Below are 19,343 nucleotides of genomic sequence, written 5' to 3'. Positions count from 1 at the left end.
TGATTATGTTAAATTCCAAACAAAGAAAATCATTATACAGATGTGGTGTTTAACAAGAATCAGTCCACTCTCCGTCTACATTCACTTGCAAATCATTTTGCCAGTAAAAGCCACTGTTCCTCTCAGTCCCTAACCTTCACATGATAAGTACTGCAGTTCTTTCAGCAGAGGCTTGCTGTGTTGTGTGAGAGAGGATTTTTTTTCCTTATTAATCAGGAGCCCTGAATGAAAGCCAATCACAGGCTGAGCTTCCCCTTGGCTTTGCTTTCCTGCCTCTTAGAGTTAAAAGTGATGCTGTGACTGTGAGGAAAAGACTGAGTTAGAATCAAGTAGAATCTTCCTTGGGAAAATATAAGCAGAAATAGATGGTAAATAGCAGCAAATGTCCACGCTGTGGTACTGAATAGGACAATACTCCATTTCCAGGAGCAGCAACAAAATTAAAAGGTAAGATATTCCTAAAGCATCTCTGTATTCAGGATACGTCCTCTGTTTAATAAGATGACAGCAGTGCTTACCGCATTGTAATGTAGATGAATACTATTTGTATGTGACTATTGGAACTTTTAATTTAGTGTGTCTGGTTAATGCAAGATGTAAATCATGCAATTAGCAGGCAGCTGCAGCAGTGCATTACAAACTAAAGCTCTTTATAAATAGGGATTTTGGACTTCAGTCCGGTTTGCTGTACATGATATATGCAAGTTTGTCTAGTGGAATGAAAAATCTTTGTTAAAATTATACATATAGAATGATTCTCTAAATGATTTTTGAATATCTACATAAAATGCTGCTATGGTATATTTGAAAACTACAGCAATCACCCTCAATTAGACGGATGTGTCTGTCTACTATATATGCAGGTATTGGCTTCAGGTAAAACACATCCAGTGTTCAGTGATCACTTTAAGGTAATGATATGATATTATTCATTTTATATATTAAGATACATTAAGGAAAAGGAACAAAGACCGGCTGACTTATGCAACATAAAAATATAAGGGAAAAAAAATCACATTTTATTTATTCTATATATGACAACAAATGTAAAACATGCTTGTATTTTGTGTTAGGGTGATGTGTAATATGTTGTCAAGTCTAAATACATGGACATGTTTCCCTGAAGCAACTGTTGATGGCATTATGTGATTTGGAGTTATTGTAACATGAGGATGTGCTACATGATGCTCTGTGCAGCCAGACAATCTTAGAAGCCCTCTAGCCCCGCAATGATCCTGCACATGCAAATCATTGACAAACAGCACCCAGCATCTTATAACTGACATATTATCTTTTCTGCCTTCACACAAATGGAGCTGTTTCCTATAATCTTCATCTCTCTTTCTTGTAAAAGCATCTCTATTATACTAAAATGCACATCTATTATATCCAATATGTGTCAAGATATATTATTTTGCACTTTTTCCAGTCAGCCAAATGTACCCACTCAGACAAAAATGGCTTTGGACTAAAAACTGGATAAGTGTATATATATATATATATATATATATATATATATATATATATATTTGAATATCAAAGAAAATGCTATTTTTGCACAAACGACAGTTGTGACAGGTGTTGCACCATATAAGAGTGACTAATATGCACATACATTTCTTTGTGAGTCAGCCAGGCATGTGCCAAAACATATATACTGTTTATTTCAGGGTAATACATGGTAAAGATAATAAACCTCTTACCCAAGCTGCTTGTTCATCTGAAAGTGCTGAACTTTTAGACTGCAGTGCATGTTCCCCGAGCAGTGTTACATATTTTATCTTTTTGCTGCAAAGTTAAATGTGCAATGCAAAGCTACATTTGCAGCAACTATAAATAAGCTTTGTATATTTGGTATATCTTGAATAGAAAGATAAATACTGTTTGGAGCATAAGCTAGTAATCTTGTTTGTGCCATGGGAACCCTTTTAAATTAGACTATTCCATCGCCTTGCCAACCTGTTAAACAAAAGAATTGAATCAAAGGCTCATTTATAGTCCATGGAGCAACTCCTAATGGGAAAAATGAATGACAGACTGGAAGTTGTTTTTTCTATTATATAGTTTGTTGGGTTTTGTCTTTCATTTCTTCAATATTAGTTTGGAGGACAACAAAAAACAGCACGTAGTATGCTGAATATTGCAGTCTTGTAATTCATCTTTTTGTAGTTTTAATGTCATATGTTTTTCAACTGAAGACAATAGTAGCATAGAAAATGTCAACAGACTTGATATATTATTTGCACAGCAAAAGTGGTTTGTCCTTGAATTTGGGATGCAAACTTGAAATAAAATTGGTTTTGCGATATAGCCACATATTCTGAATATAATAAGAAATGGTATGTGATGTATAAAATGTTATTTGCAATGGCATATGTTTTGATAAATACTTTCATGTTATAAATTATTATTTGTTAAACACACACACACACACACACACAGACACACACACACACACACACACACACACACACACAAAAGTTAAATACACATAGGGTTATATGCAGTTGAGGACAATGTTATCATATCCACTGCCTGCTTGTTTTTTCAAACCCACTGGGGAGTTTAAATCCTCAATCCATTGCTAACTGCTTTACAACCCTTTATCAAAGTAATTCATTCTGCAAAATAGCTTTCAGCGTAATAGGGTAAGAAATGTGAACTTGTAACAGTTATTGTTATTGTTTCATATTAATTTTTCAGTAAAACAACATGAAAACAGGAAAGGTTAATTTGAGAATGATACCCACCTCTGCATTACACTGAATCCTGTATTTAGAACATCATTTGAAGAAAAAGAAAAGTGAATATGCCCTAGATAGTGTATGACTAGATACAGAGGCTGAATACCTTCCTCCTCTTAAGCAGAGTGAATGGTCATGGTAATGCAGTATTCTATACCATTATCTATTTCTTTACAGACTATGTTGTAGAAGCTGAAGATTTTTACGTGGCATAAAGCTTGTATTAAAGTAATATGTCAAATGCTTCAAAAGTAGTGGTCATAATTGTAAATCATGCTTGGTTGCACTGTTCAACCGGGCAAAACATTATTTATATATTAATCACTCTGTGACTAAAAAGTGCTTATTATGATCCTGTACTCAGTGGGGAAGGCAGACATGTTTGATTTCATTTCATTGTATATATAGACTATACTAGTGAATGCTGAAATCTCCTATTTCCTACCTACCATCATTCACCTACCCAACACAGTAAGGTGCTGCAATATAAGTGATATAGCAGTGTTTACAAAACTATAGATTAACTGACTAAGAAAGCCATAGCTTAGTATAAAAAAAATTGCACAAATTGATTTTTCCAAATAATTAAAAAAAATAAAAATCTCATTGCTTACATTATTTTATTCAAATTCAAAGCTCTGTATGATTGGATTTACCACTTTATTTGCCTCGTCTGTAGGTTGTTTTAACTCTGGCTAATTCATTGATCTTTGGTCATACCTTTGGGCACATACTTAGAATCTTTCCAGTGCTTGATTCCCCTTTTTTTAATACATCGTGTTTTTAATCTAAGAGTTTGACCGGCTCACAATCAGCTCTGTCCAAGGAAATGTGTACATCTGAGGAAGCCAACTGAAAGAGATTTGGTGAAAAAATATATCCTGGCTTCCTCCATTTCACACAGCATTAGGGCTGTGTTTCCTGGGGGAAGTCAGCCCATTAGAGAGCATAGCACATAAAGAGCACCCTGGATTAAACAAGGCATGTAGTGAAGCAATGAAATCATACCACTAAATCTGATAATGGGTCTTCTTTAAAATGCTATTTTGCTATGTTTTAATCCAGCCCACTGAATCATAAATAGCCCACAGGTAACATTGCTAAGGTATGCAAACAAAAGTCTCAGCTCATCAGGCCTAATACTTAAGAACTAGGCCAGATTAAGTGTTTTTAAATTGCAGATGAGGACAAGTACTTGCAATTATTGTCTTCTTTTTATTTTTGTATTTGTATTTTATTATTATTATTATTGTTATTACTACTACTTTATGTAGCTGGCCAAGATAGTAAATTGGGTTTCATTATAAGAATGCCTTAAAATAAGGTTCAGCTTTCTATACACTTCTTGTACTCACTGATGTAGTTCTATTGGGCATTGATTCACTGCTTTTAACTCCATTTTCTGCCCATCTATATCACCCTAGCCTTCTACACTTCCAATAACTCTTACTATTTCTGCATTATCATTTTTCGATGTTACTAATAATAATAATAATAATAATAATAGTAATAAAAAAAAAGGACTGGGGGCAGGTAGGAAGGAGAAAACGGTGTCATATATGTTATAATTTGTGTCCATCTTCACACAAAAGACAAAATATGCAATGATCTTGTTTTTTATAGTCCTCAAGTTTCTCCTTTGTTATGATTGCCAGTACTATCATTTATTATGGGCCCCATGTCTATCCTCTCTAATGGTGCCCATGTCTAGGATTCTGCAATCTCTACTGCAGCTTAGAGATGAACAAATTTTTCTCTTGATATATTTGTTATATTTTTATTTTAACTGAAAAATATGGTAATGTTATTTTAAAGGTAAGACAACTGAGTTTACAGTATATGTAATTGTGTTTTTTTTAATCTGATAAATTTCAAACCATGGCAAATTATTTTACTCATCTTATGCATGGTGTTAAGATGGCTAACTTTATGGAAATCTACATAGAACCCATTTGTAAAAAAAAGTAAACTCCTGAGAAGAAGAAGTGTTCTGCCCCATGAAACTCATATCTAAAAATATAGATTATATTATATATGTATTGGCAGGCTACTTATACATTTTTTACATCAGACAATTATAACAAACAGGAGATTACGATTTGTGCAACCATTTCCACTTCCATAATTTAAAGGTGTTCATCAAAAAATATTATTTTATTATTATTATCATTTATTTGTTGGGCGCCACAAGGTTTTCGCAGCGCCGTACACAGTACAAACAGTAGTAGAAAACAGGGTGACAAAGTACATAACAATAAACACAAAGTACCAATGCTTCAGGAACTCCAGGAAGACATATGGAGTAAAGACAGAGCAGAAAAACTGGTATGGAGACAGGAGGGGATGGGGGGCCCTGCTCATAAGAGCTTACATTTTAAGGGAGGGTGAAACAAAAACAGGCACGAAAGGGAGCCAGTGAAACAGGGGGAGAGAAGAGAGGGGCAAGGGGAGAGAGGGAGAATGAAAAGAGTGGATGAGGGGTTAGGTCACTGGGTGGTAGGCTTTATGGAACAGGTGGGTTTTAAGTGCCTGTTTGAAGGAGCACAGTTTGGGAGAGAGATGGATGGAGCGAGGGAGGTCATTCCAGTGCAGGGGGGCAGCTCAGGAGAAGACCTGGATTCTTGAGTGGGAAGAGGTTATCAGAGTGGAGGAGACGCGCTGGTCATTGGCCGAGCGCAGGGAGCGAGCCGGAGTGTAAGTGGTGAGGAGGTTAGAGATATAGGGGGCAGTAGACTGGGAGAGAGCTTTATAAGTGGTGGTGAGGAGTTTGAAAAGGATCCTGTAGGGTTAGGGGAGGCAGTGTAGGGCATGGTAGAGAGGGGATGTTGAGGAGGAGCGGCTTGAGAGAAAGATGAGTCGAGCAGCCGCATTGAGAACGGAGCGGAAGTGGGCAAGATGAGAAAGGGGGAGGCCAGTGAGGAGAAGGTTGCAGTAATCGAGGCGGGAGATGAGGAATGATGATGATGATAAAAATGTTTATTTCCACCCATATCTATTAAACTGTGAAGCTATTTCTGAGACCTACCACAGCCACCATTTGCACATTCACTTTATCATTGGTCTGATGCAGTTCTCAAGCAATGGGCCCTCAAACAACATTTTTTATGCTTAAAGACCCCTTCCACACACATATACACACACACACACACACACACACACACACACAAACACACACTAATTACCAATTACCACCAGTTTAAATTTTCATTGGAACTTGAATGATACCATTCAACTCCAGTGTTACAGCAAGGATCTCTCCACATTTCATTATACTATATAGTGAACCCTTCAATTCAAACTCACTTTATCCCTTGACAAGGTCTTGATTCCTCATTTCTTGTTTCCCATTGTGTAGCTGAATGGATGATATTTGAATTCTCCTGATAGAAATGGTTTAAAAAGCTCTCCATTGTACATATTTAGCCTAAGACAACTTCAACTTGCAACTTCTTGGTACTGCTTTCCCAATTGATTTATAAATGCCATGTTTTACTTGTACTAATGGTTATTTCTTAGTCAAATGCTATACTGTACTCATAAGACTCTCTAATATTCTTTAATAATAGAAAATGTTGCCATTTTTATCATACATACAGCTTTGAAGCAATGCTGCTACATATGGTGCCATAGTTGTCCCAAAGTGGGATCTAACCATTTGCTCAACTGTATTCAGAACGTATATTCAGATTAAGATAGTTTAATATAAACTAGATTCCTTTTGGAATAAAGCCTCCTCCATTTGTATCATTATCCAGTAATATACTTTGCTGACAATAAGGTTCATTTACAAACATGCAATCCAACAGTGTAAAAGGCCCTATTTTTTTGCAAATGCACCAGTTTTAATGAGTAAGCATTTCTATTTTTGGACCATGATTGAGTCATCTGTAGGGGTGCAACATTTTGTACCTTCTGAAAGGAGAAGTTTGCTTTGATTGAAGACAATCCTTGCTACATACAGATTAGGCACACATGTGCTCTAGGTTTGCACCCAAGTTGGAAAACAAAGCTAATTGTATAGAATATAATTATTTAAATGATCTGGCTGTGATGCAGAATACAAATTTAAGTAGGCCTTTATGACACATGCACCGTTTTTTCCTCCCTGCAAATAAGTCTTGAATACTCCAAGTGGTCAGAGTTGGTGTAAACCCAATCACATCTCTATACTTTCAATAAGACACATTTCGCACTTTCAATATTCAATTTTTGGTATATGTCGACCTGTGTAATAACAGTATTCAAGAAAACAAAAGTGACACATAATAAGTATTTTTCTGATGTTACCTCACTCTAATTTGGCCATAAATGAGGCTAAACTGAGCTGTATATTAAAAGAAGATAAAGTTGCAATTAATGAAGGTAGTGACCCTAAAATGGAAGTGGATTAGACTTTGATGGGATATTTTTATTGTTTCTACCATGTATACTTTCCATAGAATGCAGTAACCTGGAAATCTAGGCTCAGATTGATTTACAAAATATATACAAAGACCTTCAAAAGCACCTTCAATTGCACCAGCGGACAAATTTATGAAGCAATTCATGCCTGTATTTTTGGCATTTTTAAATGCACTTGTATGTCATAGTTTTGCTTTCATTAACTTTGATGCAGCTATTCATAAAATCTAGGCTGCTAAAGTTCCCACTAAACATGCACCAGCAAGCACTCACTTTTCATGGTCATCCTTCAACCACTGTGGTCATATGACATATACAACAGTTCTAACATGCACATATGCATCTTGATTTGGTTAAATGCATGGAATCACTTGGTATGAACCATTGTCCAACATGTACCCTTCTATTTATTTATTTTTGTTCACTACTTTTATATCCTGTAATTTAACTTTGCTTAAATGTTGAATACAATTGGATTATAGTAGTACTGTCTGAAAGCTTTACACTTATAACACCACAAAACCAGCTACAAGGTAATAAAATTACAGTTTAATACACTGAGACTGTAAGGTGCAGCTGCAAAGTACTGAACTATATTGATTTTTAATTAAATCTTAAACAATTTCCTCAATTACTGTAGTATGCAATTAGATTATGAAATATGTAAATATCCTACTTTAAAAGGGTTATAACAACAAGGATTAATTAAAAAAAATAAAATAATACATTTTTAACAAGAGGTATTTAAACATAAATTATATTAGAAAATAATCAAAGTTTCACCATCAAAATATTTATAATATGTAAACATATTAATATATCTTGCATTGTGTGTATTGATAAATAAAGCTAAAAAATAGTACAACATTTCATTTTCCACATTTAAACCAGTTTTGTAACCTACATCAAAACATTTTTGTGGCCCCCAGCTTTCTACAAAAGCTTCATAACTTTTGCTGTGCAACATCGTTTTCAATAAAACTGCTATAAAATTCTCCAAACTTTCCAATATCTTTTAAATAACTAGAAATTATGTTCTGTTTGTATAATGTTATTATTAGAAGGGTAGTATGTAATTATATTCTGCATCTTTAACAAGCTATAACAAACATGTAATTCTATGCAATTCTACACAATCTAAATTGCAAGCAATAAGGCATTCACCCATAATGCTTACCCATACTTGCCAACTCTCCCGGAATGTCCGGGAGACTCCACAAATTCTGGTCAGTCTCCCGGACTCCCGGGAGAGCTGTCAAATCTCCCGCATCCCGCTGCAGCCACCACTAAATGACACGATTTGCGGTGAATCGCGTTAGATTGGCCCCGCCCCCGTGACAAAATGTCATTTCCGCCGTGGGGGCGGGCCACAATAACAATATTTGCCCCGCCCCATCCCCTCCTACCCTCCAGTCATGCCCATCTCCCGGAAACAGATTAGAGAAAGTAGGTAAGTATGTGCTTACCTCCTGTAAAAGCGCTCCTTTAAATCTTATTAATACGAGGTAATCCTTTTAAATTACAATAGTTTGGGGCATTTTCTAATGAAACCAGTTTGGTCTAACACCATGGTTGTATTCGTATGAAAGCACTGAGAGTGTCCAGATAGGAGGTCCAAAAATATGACAGACAAATGGGAGGCATATAACAACCCCTAAGTTTGCTTATATTCTGTAAAGGTAATAACATAAAACTATGTCTATTATCACTTTATACTGGTCACAATTAAGCAAGGTCTATTTGTGAGGTTGGTGTGCTTTTAAAAACTGTTATTCCTTAAATTAAGATCAGATACTGCGTACAAGCACAGTATTCTTCAGTGGTTGTTGGGCACTTTAAAATTCAAAGGTTAGTTTTACTATATTAAACTCTTGTTTAGAACTAAAGTATAATTACACTCAAAACTGTAAATGCAGGTCCCAAAGATCATTTACCTGGTATCCAGAATTAATGTGATTCAGCCAGTACCATCATGCCATGTGCACACCTGTCAACGCTCAGCTCACTCTTGCACATTGTGTTTTTCATGGATAATACACTGCCTGTATGAGAAAGACCAGATTGAGTACAATAAAGAGTATGCAGTAGATATCGTGCAAAAGCTTGTTATGAACTGAGCAGTGTTGGGGCAATATTTGGGGGCCCTATGGATATTTAGGTGGATGCTGGACCACAGTTAAGAAATCTTTTAGTTTGGGACTTTACTAAATTTTCAGGAGGGCATGTCTGTCTTTGTAAATCACTGCTTCCTTAATCATCAACCTGGTATTTCACTAGAAGCCAGGCACAAAAACATGCCTAAAGTCAGAAAATGATTCCAAAGAAGCAATACATCTGAAGTTATTCAGTGGTGCATTCCAGAAGCATGAGTGACTTCAGTGATTGAAAGTACCCATTGCCTATTACATAAAGAGCTATTATTAAAATGTTATTTTAAGAATGAAAAAAATATTATTAAAGGAAACTGATACAATGATTTCCTTATTATTATCCTATACTAACCTATCCTCTTTCCCTTTCTTCTTCTTCCTTACCCCAAGTTTAAGGGGTAAATGTTTCAATCAGCCGTTGCATGTGCAGGGACCCCCTGGTCATTTACACATATGCCCTTCAGCTAGCCAGGGCTTGAGAGGGCTGCACCCCCCACCACACACAGTGACAGGAGGTTACATGATAAATCATATTCTAACATTATTATATGTTTGAAATTCATTAAAAATTATATGTGTGATTCTTATGTAATGCATATATGTTCTTTTTGGGGACTCCTACAACTTAATCTTTTTTTTGCTTTCTATCTCCTTCCCAATAAGCATACAACATTTCTGTTCGCAATGTTTAAACTTAAAGCCAATGTTAATTTTTTTTTTATTAAGATATGTTTATTTTCTAAAAAGCAGAATGAGTGTTTTAAAATATACAAGCCTTTTCTCAAAACAGAACTATTTACAGTATTGCTCTGAAGCAACTAAAAACACACATAACATATCCTCCTGTAGATGTGACAAAAATAATCTGTGAACACTCAAAGCAACAACGTGATTTATTGGTGTGGAAGGCAGATCAATTGTGGCCTGGGCCCATCATGGGTATGACATAAATCAAGAATGTTTGGGGTGTGTACCTAAGATATAACTTATGGGGATATGAATAATGAATATGCTCATTACTTTTGTGAAACAGGCACTCTATACATACTATATACATTGACATGTTTGTACCCTTTGATTTTACATTTGTTTTCTTTCTTTATATATCTATGGTCCCTGTAATTATTTGGAAGTGTGCCAACATTTAATATTTTTCATCAAGTATATGGGCTATCAGTGGATAATTGCACACCCAATATTGGATTCTTTAAAACATATATATAGGGAAAACTGACCTCTATTCTATTTCTAAATACTTATGCACGTGAGACCAGCATGGTTATTTTTGTCTCAAGAGTTCAATGTGCAATGTTTCTTTGTTTTGATTGTTTCCCTTTTTCTTATTACTTACTGAGTGGCTGCAGAAAGGGAAAGTAGAGAAACTAGGTAAATATGTTGCAAAGTCATGCCTCTATAGTATGCTATAGAATTTTACTACATTACATATAAATACAGATCATTTTAAATTAATTAGGTATTAGAAACAGTCCATTAAGGAATTTTGTTCTTTACAATAAGAATTCAGTTAATCTCTAATGTTTATTTTTATGAATAAAACAGAGGGAATAGTGCAGTTGACTGCAACGTGAAGTAACTCTTTAATTCAAAGGTTAAATATACATTCTGTCTCAGAATAACAAGATGCAATATAAGCAGTGCTTCAAGAGATGTAGTCAAAATGTCAACTACCAATCAAGTGCAAGCAACATTTTAATTTGACAGCAGCAACATTGTATGTTGCATTGCAATGCATGGGACAAATATGGAATGGTTTGTAAATAGAACAATGAAAGACATTCTGGGGCAGATTTAATAAAAAATCTATTTGGTAGCGCATTTACTTAAGGGTGGTTTGAGGCTGCGATGTGTGGTGGATTGACAACAACTAAACCGACGGCAATTTAGTCAAAGCCACTGCCGTTCAGGTCAAAATCACCATCAAATCCGCCATAAAAAAAGACAGGGTTTTTTTTATACTTGCTTCCGATTGGCTGGATAACTCAAACATCAGAAGAGGCATCTATGAATTATAAGGACAATCATAATTTGTTGATTAAGGGGCAAAATTCATTTATAATTATCTTTTATTATTATCGTATGGGAATATGTAGGGCCTCATGTGTGCATCATAAAAATTATTGTCCCCATCCGCAATCAAATAGTTTTGCCCCCTTAATATAATTATATATTCAGATTTTTTCATAATATAATCGAAAAATGTTGCCCCTTAATATAAGGAAAAATGAAATTTGTCTAATAACTTAATTATAAATTAATTTTGCCTCTTTTGTTTTAGCTGTTTTTTTGGCGGTTTTCCTGGCGGTTTGTCAAACAGCAGCTTGGTAAATCTGGCTGTTTGCATTTTGATAATGTTAAAAACTGGGATAGCGATTTGTAAAGTAGTGCTTTGTTAAACTGTGGTTTTCAGCCATTTTGCCTGTTGGTTTGGCCTTTAGTAAATTCTGCGGTTTTGAATCCATCAGAAAAACCGTTTAAAACAGTGGTTAAACAAACCTCCCTTTAGTAAATCTACCCATTTGTCTTGGATTATATCTGACATACAGCTAGGATAAGAAATTAGGGGGTAAATGTAAGAAGCAGAGAGTTTTCAGGTGGGTTTGAAAAACCAATCAGATTCAAGCTATAATTTATTTAGTACATTCTACAAAATGAAAGCTAGAATCTGATTGGTTGCTATAGGCAACATCTCCACTTTTCAAACCCACCGGAAAACTCTCAGCTTGATACATTTACCCCTAAGTGTTCTCACTATATAGTGACACTGGGGGTATAATTGCTAATGATATTTGCGATTTCCAGCGTTTTTAAGTAATTTTCTTCAAACAGCAAATTTATTAATAAGCTATTAATAAGCTTTGTCTTTAATAAAAGTACCGTTTTAAAAATTGATTTCAAAGCACCGGAAATCGACGACCACCGCATAGCAAACATACCCCTGAGAAACATATAGAAGAACTTGATTCAAATGAAAACAGATATTTGGACAGTTTATTTTGTCTCCAAACATATGTTCCAAACACCATCATTCGTTTGCAATATCACTGATGCTATAAGAATGTGATCATTAGCATTTAAAATAAAATATATAGATATGAATTATTTACATGGTCAGCATAATCCCCTATTGTAACCAGTTCTACATTGGCCCCAGTTTCTGATTCTTCCAGCTATAGGTTATTCATTTTTTAATGGAGTAGATATTTAAAATGGTTAGCAAAAAAATGGCAAAAGAATAGATTAAGCAAATAAAATACCCTTTTGGGGGGGTAGTTACCTTTTAAAATGTCATTTTGTGTTCATATTGATCATTATGCTGTTATCTAGTGTGTATCTAATATACTCATGAACATTTAATTCATAGTAAACACTTGGTTAACACTTGATGCTTTTCAATAGCAACTATCTGAATTATCTTGTCTGTTTGCTATGTAAATATTGGTAAATGGATATATTTTGACACAGTTAAATGTCAATGACTTATTTAAGTGGTTGTTGAGATATTATACCCAGGGTAAGAGGCTTACAGTGGTTCTATTTGCTTGTCTTTGTGCATGTTTGCTTTTAAAAGTATGATTCAAATTTTGTTTTCTCAGTTAACAGCTTTTGATAGTTTGTCATTAAAGATTACAAAAATACAAGCACAATATTTTATACTAACAAAGGTCTCTGGTTTGACTCCATTCAGCATGAAATCTAAACTAATCGCAGAAGAATATTCCCTGAAAAAAAAAATAAAGATCATAAATAATATTCTCAGGATGTATGAGTTCAAAAAGTAATATTCTACATATCAAAAATATTTTAAAAATATAATAATGAAAGCAACCTTACAATTATATTGTAGATGTCTCTGTAAGTACTCAAAAGGTAATGCTTTTTGAGACCAAAGTGCTCTAATCAATATGATACTTTACATTTAATAAATTCCATAAATGCATTGGAAACGTTTAGGATAGAAAAGTGATAATTAGATATTGTCAGAAGTAGGCAATTTGAAGGTGAAATCAAATACTGATTGCAGGCATATATTACTTGCTTGTGTGATATCATGAAAAACCAGATATAGATCAAAACAGCTGGAGATGCTAATTATACAACACTGCACAAAGACAGCACAAAGAATATGTCACAATGAGAAAAGGAGACAATGACAGAGCTAATTAATTAAAACAAAGAGGGATAGAGCTGAATTGTGTTAAAGATAAGAATACTTGGCTAAGGATTATGGACATTGTAATCCAACAACATTTGAAATGAAATTCTAATTTCCAAGACACTGGTCATCTCACAATCAAGTACCTATTTTTGCTGAATGCTGCTATCTGGCATTCTTTGTTAACATTGCTTGTCAACCCTGCAAATACCTCCAAATTAGTTAACTTAGGGTATTTGAATAAAAATGCCATAGTAACACTGTAAATCTGAGTTTGGTTATGTATTTAGTACAAGTACAAAATGGCCCCCATATTAATTGTTTCACTATTGTACGACTAGGCCAGGGGTAGGCAATCTGCGGCTCTCCAGGTGTTGTGAAACTACAAGTCCCAGCATGCTTTGCCAGTAGATAACCAGCAGATAGATGGCAAGGCATGCTGGGATTTGTATTTTCACAACACCTGGAGAGCCGCAGGTTGCCTACCCCTGGACTAGGCCATATGGCCTTACATTTCCAGGCACCTCTCTCAAATCAGAATGTGATTTGAATGAGCAATACGCACATGTTCTGAGAGGAACTTGCTATGTTTTGCAATGCATTGTTATTTTGGCCCCAGATTGCACTTTTTGACTTGCCTGGTTCATGCCCCCCATTGGATATTTACAATAGATCCTGAATGTACTATATATGAACAGCAATGTGTATGAGCACCAGGGAATTTATGTCTACTAACAGTTTGTGCCTTCGTGGACCCAAGTGATGATCACTGAAGTGTGTTTTTATATCAGACCATGCATATTTTTTTCCTAGAATTAATTAAAATAGAAATGTTGTGATGTCTTGTGTTCCCACCACACTGAAAAACTGTACCCTTAAATATTTACACAGGAACCAAGATATGATCAGCGCCTACTGTGCCCTGTGTCTCATGCCACATAGATAAAAGTGTAGTAGTATGGTGCTCACGACCATGATTGGATTCATCATTGGCTATCACTAACAGCCTGAGGTACTAGTGTAATTTGTGTTCTCTAAATAGAAACTCCTATACCCATCAACGTAAATAGTGCCATCCTGCTATATCACCAGGATATCTCATTAGTGCAGGGAAGATGGGCAGAAGCAAATGAGAACTGAATAAGGTTTCACCTGTCTGTCAGCACCAATAGAGACATTAAAATTGGATATAATACTAGCTGCTATTAGATGAAGTTTCTGAATCTATTGGTGCTTGCTGGCAGTTGAGACCTTTTGAAGTCTAGCATGGGACTCTAGCCTATATGAAATAATAAATAAATAAAATTACATTGCATTCATATGGTGGATTGGAAAGTGATCAAGCCATTGGTCCTATATCTAAGGTTTAGATTTACCCAAACTATGTGCTCATTTTGAAATGATAACAAACTAGTAATATATGATTGCCCAGGGGCGAACGGAGGATTGTCGGGGGGGAGGATTTCCCCCCCCCGACCCCCCCAAAAAAAACACCCCCCCCGCGAGAGCAGCAGCAGCAGCTTCGTTTCTTCAGTGCTGTCCTATACAGCAGCCGCGGCGCTGTCTAAGAAGCGTCCGCGGCGGTGCTGTATACACTACAGCACCGCCGCGGACGCTTCTTTGACAGCGCCACGGCTGCTGTATAGGACAGTGCAGCTATAGCGGCAACTTAGTTAGCGCAGGGGGGGGGGTTTCTGGAGACTCAGAAACCCCCCTGCGTGCGCCACTGTTGCCAATGCACAATCTTTTGTTCAAATTATATTATTTTTCAGTAAAAGATTCTTCAAAACTTCGCTTTAGGTTATATTAATATGTCAGATTTGTATAACTAAACAATACATTAGAGAATTTAGACACACTTCAGACATTGAATTTTACACATCATTCACATGGTTCGTTTTGTATATTGGGTTTCATTGTATCACCATAAATGTTGTCCTGTAAAAAGTTTCCAAAATCATAATATAATATGTCTTTTATGTTCTTATTCACAAATACAAACAGATTTGTGAGAAATCAGTTCCCAATCCATCATATATTCCTGATATCGATTTTACAGTCAGTCAAGCTACTGCATATTACAAAATATGATTTCACACTGCAATAGTAGAAATACTGTGGTAGAGACATTTGTATCTGATTGATTTGCACATGTACAATAGATCTGAATGACTTGCACATATACTATGTAAGCTTTGAAAAATATCACTATTATAGAAATTTGATAACTGTCAATAAATAGGCAGATTATGCTTAAAGAGCCTGTTAATATTTTCGTCAGCAAAGAAATAAGTGTTAAAGAGTGTAACACTATATATTGAAGTCAGTTGCTGCCATCTTGTGGTTAGCATACCCTTTTTTTCTCATTATATTTTCTAGAACTATATTAATGTTCAGATATATGCAATAAAAAGAAAATATATATATTTTAAAAAGAAAAATTCTAGTTGTACTTAAAGGGTGATTGCATCATGTACATGCATGCATGTAACTTAACAGTATAAAATATAATTATGCAATTCTTAATATTGCCTTTTAATATAATGGCAATATTGTCTCTAGCATTGTACATCATGGAATTTAATATTCCATGTGAATATGTCACATACTAAAACAAGCAACAAATTGCTTAAATATGCAATAAAATATTTCAACAACTGCACGGTTTTATAACTGATACAGAGGCGGAACTACTACTACAGGTGCAAAGGGTGTGGCCCGGTGTTAAGGGGGGCCAAGAAATTACAGTGCCCTCCCTCTGAGGCCCCTGGGGGAGACCCCTTACACCTGTGGGCCCATACATCACTTCCTGCACATGCTCAGAAGAAACCCATTTTGTGCTCTTTTCAGAGCAGAAGGTGAGCCTGGGAGCCTAAAGTTGTATCACTGAGCCCGTATCCAAACTTAGCTTTGGGATCGTGCAATGCAGAATGCTGCCCATAAACCCATTATTGTATGCAGCTCACATATATAATATAAGCTTTTTTAGCTATTGTATAGCATGTTATTAGACCATTCATAAAAAATTTTTGCCCTTTGCAAGGTTCAGACCAATTTTCAGTATAATGATTTTTTTCTATGACTGATTATTATTATTATTATTATTATTATTATTATTATTATTAATCTGTATTTATAGGGCTCCACAAGGTTTCCACAGCGCCGTATAAAATACAGACAGTGGACCATACAGGGTAAAACATACAGAACAATAAACCAAAAGTACCAGGATTTCACAGCTCCAAACATAGCTTGTACATTGAAGATGGAGCAGAAGAATAGGTAGAGACAGGAGGGAAGAGGGACCTGCTTGTGAGAGCTTACATCCTAAAGGGAGGGTTAATGGACAGGAGGCATAATGGAGAGTCAGAGGGGAACAAGAGAAGCGGGAGGCGTGACAGGGGAAGAGAGGTGAGGAAAACAGGGGTGGAGTGCAGGTTAGGTGGATGGTCGTTTAAAGGTGCACAAATTAGCCGGAAGGAGTCTTGAGGAAAAGAGTGCCACGTTTGGATCATGGTGTGAGTGAATACATTTAGGGGGCTGGCAAATTATTATTGTTTGTGGTAACTTTTTTTGTATGTGGCATACATACAGATTCCATTCAAAGTAATTTAGGGGTAGATTCATTTACGCTCGAAGGGTCTCCGAACCGACCGCAGAGACACTTCATGCAAATTGCCTGCAATGTGCGCAGTCGGACATTGTGGTGATGTCTGCGTGTCGCATAGCTGGTAATTGAATCTTCCATATATTTTCATAAAGATGGATGTTCTTTAGTAAAAACAGGGACAATTTCTGAGAATCTTCTTTTTAAATTTAATTTATTAAACTACTTCCACCTTTTTAATTAACTTATTCTTCTATATTTTGTTTTACAATACTTTTTATTTAGTGTTAGTTTTTCATGTCGGTTAATTGAACCCCCAAACCAGATCTACCTGGCACAATTGAATGCTGGTATTTGATAGCTATTTCTAATGATATGTCATGGCTGTAGTGCAATGGAGACTATAGACACACCTCCCTGGAGGCATTTCTCAAAGAGGTCACATTGATTTCACACAGGGGCCCCAACAACTCCACTGCAGAAATAGAACATTATATTGAATGCTAAGATCAGGTAATGTTGTGGTTAGTAATTTGAATAGTACCAGGGTATGATACAACCAGACAATGTCAGTGACAGCCTGGTTCCTACATAACATAGCAGCAAACCATACACAAGGTTATATACAACAGGACATAGTTTCAGCTTCAGGAAGGCAGGAACAAGATAACATAATTCATTCTGTATACCTCATTTTACTTTAGTTTCGGTACGACTTGAACCAAATCTATTCAATAAGAACTATTATATTTATGCACTGACAAAAATAAATAAAAATAAACTAGGAGTTTAAGGAGGACAACCTTAAAGCTTGCATATATGTGCTCTATGCATACATAGAGACACAGTGCTAAGTTTTTGGTGCAATATGGCATCATATATGAAATACTTAGGTATTACATATAGCACAGCTTTAGAGGTGACAGAGGATTTGGGCGTAAAGAGGACAGGAGGAAGCAAAGCAATAGGCTGCATGGTACTAAATAATAATAGTACCATGCATACACACCCTTGCTCCTCTCAAATGGATGACTACTAGTAGTTTACAACAATTGACTGCTAAACAATCTTTTGCTAGAGGAAGAAAGTAAGAAAGCTGTCACCCAGTCACAAAGCGGATCACAAACACCATGGGGACTATGCTAGTATTACATCTGCGTCCAATGTCCACTATTAATGCAGCTGGTTTTAGAGAGTTACTTGAGGTCTTCTGTCCCTATTACCAAATTCCATCATGACACCATTTTACTAGAAAAGCTATTCCTCACCTCTACCAGACGGTTCATACAAATGTAATTATTGGGCTACAAAATGCATTTCTACCCACTGTACACTTAACCACAGATATGGGGACAAGCGGTACTGGGCAAACTAAAGATTATATGACTGTGACAGCCCACTGGGTTGGAGATTTGCATCCACTAGCAGGAACAGCAGCAGCATGTACCCAAGTACGTCACATTTTTCAGAAGTATGCTACTATGTGTATCAGCGGCTTTAGTAAGAGGCATACAGCTGACAATCTGTTACAAAAAGTAAGGGATGTCATTGTAACATGGCTAATCCTGCTTGGACTCTACTGAGGATATGTGATTTCTGATAACGACACCAATATTGTTAGAGCATTACAGCGGGGGGCAATTCCAACACATTTCCTGCTTTGCTCACACAATCAACTTGGTGTTACAGAAATTTTAACAAATGACAATGACATGCAGGAGATGCTGTTTGTGTCCTGAAAAATATAGGGTCATTTTCGGGATTCTGCAACAGCATGTAGGAGAATGCAGCATCTGCAAGAAGATTAGCATTTGAGGGGAATGTACTTTAGTCCAGAGAAGTAGTCACCTGTGAAGAGAGTGCAGACACGGTTAGCTTGAGTCAAGTGATTGCCTTAATTATACCTTTTGAGAAGCAGCTAGAGAAATTTTACGGATGAAATAAAACAAGTAAATCTGCTAACTATATTGTAATTGTAGATTAAGTACTTAATCATGACTGTGACTGGAGAGTGACACCAACAATGTTCCCCACTCCTGTTTCTGTATGAGCTATGGCAGAATACAATGTCACGGAGACTTGAAGAACACGGACAGCCCTATTTTTACAATTTATGTTTCAGCACTGAACGCTGCCACCTCTCCTGTTCCTGAGTTGCTATGGTACAATAAAATGTAACTGCAGATTTATCCCAAGCCAGGCAGGCCTATAATTTCTATTTCAGCAATTACAATTAGCAATGGAGAAATGGAGCTCTTCTCTTTGGG

At 36.0% G+C, this 19,343-nt stretch overlaps 1 protein-coding gene across 2 annotated transcripts in view; it reads left to right on the top strand.

Annotated features, from left to right (window-relative positions):
* Window positions 1-216: 216 nt before the first annotated feature.
* LOC142158709 (cadherin-10-like) overlaps window positions 217-19,343 on the top strand; it is a 317,909-nt gene continuing 298,782 nt past the window's right edge. For both annotated transcript variants that reach the window (XM_075212930.1, XM_075212931.1), the window contains exon 1: window positions 217-447. The gene's annotated coding sequence lies outside the window, so the exon portion shown is untranslated. The remainder of the gene's footprint in view (window positions 448-19,343) is intronic.

This window comes from Mixophyes fleayi, chromosome 5 (genome assembly GCF_038048845.1).
Source record: "Mixophyes fleayi isolate aMixFle1 chromosome 5, aMixFle1.hap1, whole genome shotgun sequence".
Taxonomy (NCBI): domain Eukaryota; kingdom Metazoa; phylum Chordata; class Amphibia; order Anura; family Limnodynastidae; genus Mixophyes; species Mixophyes fleayi.
Note: the sequence above shows the minus strand (reverse complement) of the source record. Positions and strands in the feature narration are given on the sequence as shown.